The sequence below is a fragment of the Lepidochelys kempii genome, chromosome 20 (genome assembly GCF_965140285.1).
Source record: "Lepidochelys kempii isolate rLepKem1 chromosome 20, rLepKem1.hap1, whole genome shotgun sequence".
Lineage (NCBI taxonomy): Eukaryota > Metazoa > Chordata > Testudines > Cheloniidae > Lepidochelys > Lepidochelys kempii.
This window is the reverse complement of record NC_136399.1, coordinates 20,158,204-20,166,622: the sequence shown is the minus strand read 5'-3', so window position 1 is coordinate 20,166,622 and position 8,419 is coordinate 20,158,204. Positions and strand designations below refer to the sequence as shown.

The 8,419-nt window shown below is 46.9% G+C and overlaps 1 protein-coding gene across 1 annotated transcript in view; it reads left to right on the top strand.

Annotated features, from left to right (window-relative positions):
* The first annotated feature begins 240 nt into the window (after positions 1 to 240).
* Positions 241 to 8,419, top strand: part of ATP5MC2 (ATP synthase membrane subunit c locus 2) — a 234,131-nt gene continuing 225,952 nt past the window's right edge. The window contains exon 1 of the mRNA XM_073318448.1: positions 241 to 244. The gene's annotated coding sequence lies outside the window, so the exon portion shown is untranslated. The remainder of the gene's footprint in view (positions 245 to 8,419) is intronic.

The following is an 8,419-nucleotide window of genomic DNA, read 5'->3' as shown; positions in this document are numbered from 1 at the left end:
ATAGCCTAAGGTTTACCATTTGAGAACCACTGTGCTATAGAAGAATGGACATTATTCTTCTTATTAGGCCCCTCTACAGCTCCCAGATACCTCTCACTGGAAAAGTTAAAGTCCCGCAATAAATTATTTCCCAATGCTACCCCTGCATATGTTCCCACTGAGTCATTGGAGCCTTGGCCGGACATTAGGTATCTATAATCCAGCCTCTCTGTCAGAGTAAATCTCGCTCACTCCACGAGCACCGATAATGTCCCAGTAAATATCTCCATTTCCTGCTGGCCTGGAGGAAAGATCCAATCGGCTTTTAAATGTCAAATGTAAAGTAAAGTTTGTCATAAAAAACTCCAGTAAAAAAAAATGCTGGTGTTTTGGAGATGGGAAGAAGGGGAAATTCTCTCTTTCTCTAGCAATGCCCTTGGTTCTTCCAAGCCCCATCTTCTGAGTTGATTCCCCATCCCCATTTGGCCCCAGGGTCTTGGTAAATTTCACTGCATCACATGGGCCCCAAACTTTGCTACAACATAGGCCTCATCGGCAGGAATCTGAGCATTGAATTTCAACATTGCCAATGCTCAGGACTTCATTGCTTGTCTTGCAATATTTGGTGGTCTTCTGAAAGATCCAGTTCCTAAAGTCCTGTGATTAGGTGGAAATTTCAGCTTCCATTAACAGAAAAGTAAATTTCTACTGCAGCAGGGTTGCCCAGAAAAAGCTTGAAAACATGACGCCTAAAGGCAACGACACCAAAAGGCAAACAGAACGAATGCAAAAGTTGCTGTTTTTTAACGTCTTGTAATCTTTTAAGCTGATCTTGTGATTTTTAGGGACTCCAGCTCTGGCTTTTTGAATGCTTGAGGCTGGCCATACACAATTTTCACAGATCCATATATATTCATAGATTGTGAGGAAGGGCCACCAGTCGGGTCTCCTTGCATAACATAGGCCAGAGAGCTTCCCTGAAATGATTCCTATTTGAACTAGAGCAGATCTTTTAGAAAAACATACAATTTTGATTTAAAATTTTGCACAGCAGCAGAAGGAAGTTAGGAGGCCAAAGGGCATTGCAAGCCAGAGGGAGTTGGGCAGCTAAACCTCTTACGCTCCTTTAAAAATCCCAACCCTAATTTACTTGTAAATACTTATTTTCTTCTTTTAAGTGAAAGTATGAAGCCAGGATCCTGCTCTCAGTTCAACTGATCCAAATCTAGAGTGATTTTGTCTAATTTAGTGGGGATTTACACTGAGGTAAATGAAGGCAGACACTGACTCTTGGAGCATGAACGGCATTGAACACAATTTAAACCAGCTGGTTAGAGACAGGCCAAGGAGTTTAGATTAAAGGACTGACCCACAGTTTGTTCAGTCTTCAAGCTGAGCTGTGTGAGGGATCAGGGATCTTGAACCCACTCGTGCAGTGCCCAGTCCACAACCACCACCCAAAAGCTCTCCAGGACTAGCATGGGAGGGGATTAGCAGAACTCTAACCCATCAGAGGCTCCGCCCACTAAGCTCCTGATTGGAGCCGACTTCCAGCCCACAGATTGGCCCGGATGCACTACTTAAACCAGGAGGCACAAGAAGTTGTTTGAGTGAAGTTCTGATCTGCTGCTGTACTGGACCCTGGCTCCAGCTTGAATCTGGCATTGTTGCCCGACTCTGGTTTGACCTTTGATACTGCTATCAAACTCTGACTTCACTCCATGGTTCCCTGGTTCCTGACTCCGGCTTGACCCTCGGCATGACTCTCTGAGTCCAGGCATGACCCTCAGCTTGACTCCTGACACTGATTCTGACTATGGCTTTAGTTCCTGGCAGACAGAAGCTGAACCTTGAGCCTGAAAAGGTTTGGTTCAGCTATTTCTGTTCAATATAAACTTTATAATGCCGCTAATCACCGATTCGATCTGGAAACAGATGTATTCAAATCACATCATTTCCTTGTGGTACCTCTGGCCTGGCCGAAAACACACCTTTCTGGAAATATAGGTAACCCACTGGGCCGTGTGCCCTATGGATCCTCTTCTGTGCATCAGCCATAGAAGAGGTGAGTCTTTTACAGCTCTCCCTGTAGAAACTGGCTCTTTAGCTCAGAAGCAAGGAATCATGAAAACAAAATTATTTACTCACATCCCAGTCAGCCAGCTCAGCTCATAATATAGGCAGACCTAAAAGACAAGTTTGTAGATCCTCTAGGAAGTGCTTTTCTTGACCTGCTAGATCTTGGCAGGATCTGACCATCTTCATAGTTCAGGGGTGTTCAGAACCAGGATTTTGGTTTGGCCCATTAGAGAGGCACTGGCCAGCTGCAAAGTTCTGATCCAGTTTTGGATCTGGATCCAAATTCCCCCAAAACTCGGGGATGTTTGGCTCTGAGACCTGGTTCAAGGTACATGGACCCTTCTATGAGGCAGCAGTGCCCCTCTCTAGACCTGGTTGCCATGTATTGATGAAGGATGTCTGTTCACTGTCAACATTTTCTGGAACTCTAATTTCTGGGGCAGCAGTCTCAAAGGGCAAAGTATCTTGACAAGAATCTACTCAGTGATGCCCTGGTGTAAATCCAGAGCTTTTCCATCAAAGATGGGGTGTTACTCCTGATTTACACAGCTGACACAGAGAGCAGAAACTGGCCCTTTGCCTCAATGTAGGAGCCCCACTCATGGACCAAAACCTCATTGTGCTAGTTACTATACAAACACAGAACAAAAAACCCGTCCGTGCCCCAAAGAGCTGATGACCAAAGTACAAGACAAGACAACAGCTGGAGACAGACAGATGGACAAGGAAGCACAAGGAGTCAGCATGACACTCATGGGCAGCATGTGACTCCTCCATCTGGGGAGGCTGCGTGTGCCCAGACTGGGGCCCCGCCCCAAGGCCCACCCACACTCAGCCACCTCCCTCCAAAGCCCCACCCACACTCCGCCCCTGGCTGCACTCAGTCCCCTCCTTGAGACCCACCTGCACCACTTGCGCCTCTTTGCCCTCTCCCACAAGGCTCCCATGTGGGTGGAGCAGGGATGGGAAGAGGCGGGGCCTCGGGGGGGAAGAGTAGGAGCAGGGACGCGGGCCGAAGCATGGGCGGGGCCATGGTCAGGGCACTCACCCGTTCAGTGGTGTCACACTCCAAAGGTGGCAGGCTGGCTGTGTGGAGAGACTTAGCCTCCCCTGGCCTCTTATACCCACCACCTATGGACAGGGAGTGGTCTCAGCACACCAGCAGCCTCACCCTGGTCAAGTTTTTTGTAGCCTTCAGGGCAAAGGAGAGTTTTGAGGATGCTCTTGAAGGTGGACAATGAGGTAGCTTTGTGAATGTCACGAGGAGCAATCCCTAAGCAAGACAGGAGAATGCACGAAAGGGCTTGTTTGAAAATGCGCGACGTGGGACTGGCATCACGGGCTGGGAGGCAGGAATTGAGATCTCGCTAGCGAACGACCGATGATAGGGATGGTGGGGATCAGCCGGGAAGGTCCTTGAAAGCGTAGGCCAGCAGCTTGTGCTCAATGCGACAGAGAAGGGGGAGTTAGTGGTGGGATGCAAAGAGAGGGGCGGTGTGGTCAAAGAAATGGTCTAGGAAAATGATCTTTGCAGCAGCATGCTGAACGGACAAGAGTGGGGCAAGATTGCATTTGTCAAGGCCAGATGGCCAGAGGCTGTTGCAGTGACTGAGATCTGAGAGGATGAGAGCCTGGGCGAGAGTTTTTAGCTGTGTGGATGGATAGGAAAGTCTGTATCTTAGAGATGGTATGAAGAAGGAATGGACAAGATTCTTCTAGCGTTCGTTTCAGGCCACTACTACCAGATGCCCCAAACCCTCTTCCCCACTCCAATATCCTCAGTAGCCACCCCCCCTTGTAAAATATAGGGAGACGACTGCAAGATCTCTAGGGACCTGAGGCCATATGTCCCATTTAGGAAGCTCACAGGGAGCTATGGAGACCAGGCAGGCACAAAGGCCCCTACTGTTCCCCGGCTAAAGGACATTTCAAGGAACACTTAGAAGCTGTGATGTCGTAGGTCGATCCTCCCACGACTGCTCTGCCAGGCTGAACCTCCAGGAGGCCCCTTGAGGTGAAACTCGGTGGCGCAAGCTGTGTGAGTCGGTCTGGCAGCTGGAACCAGAGGGTCCGTCTGTGGCCAGCAGCCTCAGGAAAGACTCCTCCCTATGCATTCACCATAGTTCTTCATGCCAGAGTGGTTTTATGCAGGGCTCATCCTGCCTGAGGATCAAACCATGCACTGGAACAGGGGAGTGGGCAAGGTGGGGTTTGCCTAGGAGGGGATTTGTTAACGGGAAAGACAAGGCACCGCAGAAGGAAGTGGAGAAAAGGGGGTTGACCGCCATGCCAGAGCTCAGCAGCAGTGCCCCGGCCTTGCCCCAAGCATCCTGATTGGTCAAGCTCACTCTCTGACCAGGGCGATGAGGGCATCAGGATAGCTCTGGGTGCTGGGGAGATTCCCAGGTGAATTCTCACCTCAAAGGGAGTAAGAACAACAGGGAGGAGGGGAACATGGACACGCATGGCTCAATGTCAAGGTATATATCAGAGAACAAAGAGTGTAGGCCACTTACAGGATGAGGGACTCTATCCTGGGAAGCAGTGACTCTGAAAAAAGATTTGGGGCTTGTGGTTGATATTCAGTTGAACATGAGCTCCCAGTGCAACGCTGTGGCCAAACCAGCTAATGTGATCCCGGGATACATAAACAGGGGAATCCCGAGTGGGAGCAGAGAGGTTATTTTACCCCTGTGTTTGGCAGTGGTGTGACCACTACTGGAAAATTGTGTCCAGTTCTGGTGCCAATAATTCAAGAAGGACGTTGATAAATTGGAGAGGGTTCAGAGAAGAGCCATGAGAGTGATTAAAGAATTGGAAAACCTGCCTTACTGTGATAGACTCAAGGAGCTTAATCCATTTAGCTTAACAAAGAGAAGGTTAAGGGGTGACTTAATCACAGTCTTTAAGTACCTACATGGGGAACAACTATTTGATAACAGGCTCTTCAATCTAGCAGACAGAGGGCTAACATTATCATTATAAACTGAAGCTGAAATGAACACAGACATTTTTACCAGTGACTGTAATTAACCATCAGAACAGTTTACCAAGGGTGGTGGTGGATTCTCCATAACTGGTAATTTTTAAATCAGGACTGGATGTTGTTTCTAAGAGATCTGCTCTAGGAATTATTTTGGGGACATTCTCTGGCCTGTTATACAGGAGCTCAATCTAGATGACAAGAATCCTCTGTTCTGGCTTTAAAATCTATCAATCTGGGAACCTAGGGTGAACAGCCCCGGGGGACAGAAGTGGGGAACACCAAGGGCAGGTAAAATAACGGTATGTCTTCACTACCTGCCAGATCGGCGGCAGCGATCGATCCAGCGGGGATCGATTTATCGCGTCTAGTCTAGATGCGATAAATCGACTCCCAAGCGCTCTCCCGTCGACTCCTGTACTCCAGCGCCATGAGAGGCGTAGGCAGAGTCGACGGGGGAGCGGCAGCAGTCAACTCACCACAGTGAAGACACCACAGTAAGTCGATCTAAGCACATTGACTTCAGCTACATTGTTCACATAGCTGAAGTTGCGTAACTTAGATCTATTTCCCCCCCCCTGCCCCGGCCCCGGTGTAGACCCTTAGATAAAGAGCACGGGAAGGAGATGGAGCAAGCAGCCAATCAGCACAGGAGAGAGAATGCAGAGTATTTACACTGGTTTACTAGAGAGCCCAAGGGAGTTAGATGCCCCAATCCTGTTGAAATCCATCTAGATTTAGTTATCCCAGTCTTAAGCACATGCTTAACTTTCAGCGTGTGAATTCTACTGAAGCCAACAAGACAACTTACTTGCTTCTCTGGATCAGGGCTGGATTGCTTAGTGCCTTGCTGGATCATGCCCCAAGGAATGGCAGAGCTGAGGAATAGAACCCAGGAGTCCTGGTGCCCAGCCCCGCTACATAACACTGCCTCGTTGTCACATAGGCCTGTGGCCAAAGGGAAGAATGGAGCCCAAGGTTATCTAGTTCCCGGTGAAAACGGGGCATTGGAAATGCTCCAGTCCCTCTGTGCAAGACTCAACAAGCAGCAGTTTTATATTGTAATGAAAAATGTTCTTCTCCTCAGCAATAAATTTTCTGCAAAGAAACTGTATCGAGGTCTCCAGGGCCCTGACCGCAAAGTGAATACAAATAAATATAGGAATTAAAGGACATGCATGAGGAAATATGTCAAGGCTGAGATTGGAAAAATGTTGCTTTTCTCCACAGTGTTTTAACTCATAGAATATCAGGGTTGGAAGGGACCTCAGGAGGTCAATCTAGTCCAACCCCCTGCTTGAAGCAGGACCAATCTGCAATATCCCTAAATGGCCCCCTCAAGGATTGAACTCACAACCCTGGGTTTAGCAGGCCAATGCTCAAACCACTGAGCTATTCTTCCTCCCCATCTACACACTTACACATGCACATACACACATGTAGGGAGCCCGCTCTTCAAGTGCTCAGTGCTAGCATTGATCTAAAAAGCCCAGTCATTTTTTGCAAGAAAATGAAAACCAGCATTTTTTGATTTCCTATGAAACTGTTTTCATGTTTTTTAAACAAGAAACTGAAGAGCAAAAACTTTTCGTTTTGGTTTTTTCCAATCCATTTTTGGGTTAAAAAAAATCAGACTTATTGCATTTTGGAAAAAACAAAATCTGCAAAAAATGACCAGTTTTTTTCCCCCCCTGGAAAAATAGTTTGTTTTCAGTTTGGTCCAAAAAATTCTTTTTCATTGAAACCATTTTTCAGCTAAAATAATTCAGCTAGTTCTACTGAGCACTCACAACTGGGCCCAGACTTTCAAAAGTTCTTTGGGGCAGGGTCCGTCTTGGTGTTCTGCGTTGGTACAGCACCTAGCATCATGGGGTCTGGACCCATGACTGATGCGCCTAGGCATTACCACAATGCAAACAGACAGTGTGGTCTAGTGGAGAGGGCACTGCACTGGGGCTCAGGATAAGTGCATTCTAATCCTGGATCTTTCATTAGCCTGCTGGGTGACTTGACGGCAAGCCATGTCCCTTCTTTCTGCCTCAGTTTCCCCATCTGTAAAATGGGGATTGTAACATTATTGACATGTAACCGTATAAATCATTGTTGCAACCAGGATCCTATGACTGCACCAGGTCTTGTACAGAGGAGGTCAAGTGGGGTGTCTATGGAAAGGTTGTAGTTTGCTGGTTATAATTATGTTGTCTGTATGTGTGTATCATTTTTGTATCTGAAGTTATGAATATCGGCTATGTACTTGTATCTCAATGTGTTTGATTCTAAGTAGCCTCAGTGAAGCTTTTGGTCAACTTCTTGAGAAAGGACTATTCTCAGTAAGTACCCAATCAAGAAACACTTAACTGACAATGGACTTTGGGAGACGCCAATACACATCTGAGCTTTCCTGAGAACGTTCAAACTAACATGTAAACAAAGTGCCGGCCTGCAAAAAGCTGAATCATTCATAGACATGTGACTTGCCCAGGTGGCTACAAACTCCATCTTGTTGCTGTGACTTTGAACAGAAGAACAAATGGATTTTGGCCCACAAGAGAGAGAATATAAAAGGTCCTGGAAGCCTCTCCATTTTGTCTTCAGCTGGCTTAAGAGATGGCCTCTCCACCCCAAAGAGATGCCTGCAAGAAACTGGAACAAAGGACAGTAACTACTGGGGTGTGAGTGATTACTGGACCCACACTGGGAAGGAATCTAGTCTGTGAAAGAAGCTTATTGGAACATCTCTGAGGGTGAGATTTACCTGCATTCAGTTTCCTACTGTATTAGGCTTAGACTTGTGTGTTTTTGTTTTATTTTGCTTGGTAACTTACTTTGTTCTGTCTGTTATTACTTTGAACCACTTAAATCCTACTTTTTGTACTTAATAAAATCACTTTTGCTTATTATTGAACCCAGAGTGAGTGACTAATACCTGGGGGAGCAAACAGCTGTGCATATCTCTCTATCAGTGTCATAGAGGGCAGACAATTTATGAGTTTGCCCTGTATAAGCTTTATACAGAGTAAAACGGATTTATTTGGGGTTTGGATCCCAGTGGGAACTCGGTATCTGGGCGCTGGAGACAGGAATACCTGCTGAATGGTTTTCAATTAAAGCCTGCAGCTTTGGGGAATATGGTTCAGACCTGGGTCTGTATTTGCAGCAGGCTAGTGTGTCTGGATCAACAAGACAGGACAGGTACTGAAGTCCCAAGCTGGCAGGGAAAATGGGCTCAGCACATCAGGTGACAGTCCCAAGGGGGTCTCTGTGCCCCAACCCATCACAGGGATAATGATGTAAAGCAGGTGAGTTGTTCCATTGTAAAGTGCTCTAAGATGTACTGATGGAAAAACACTATAAGAGGATTATTATTAATTAATAGGT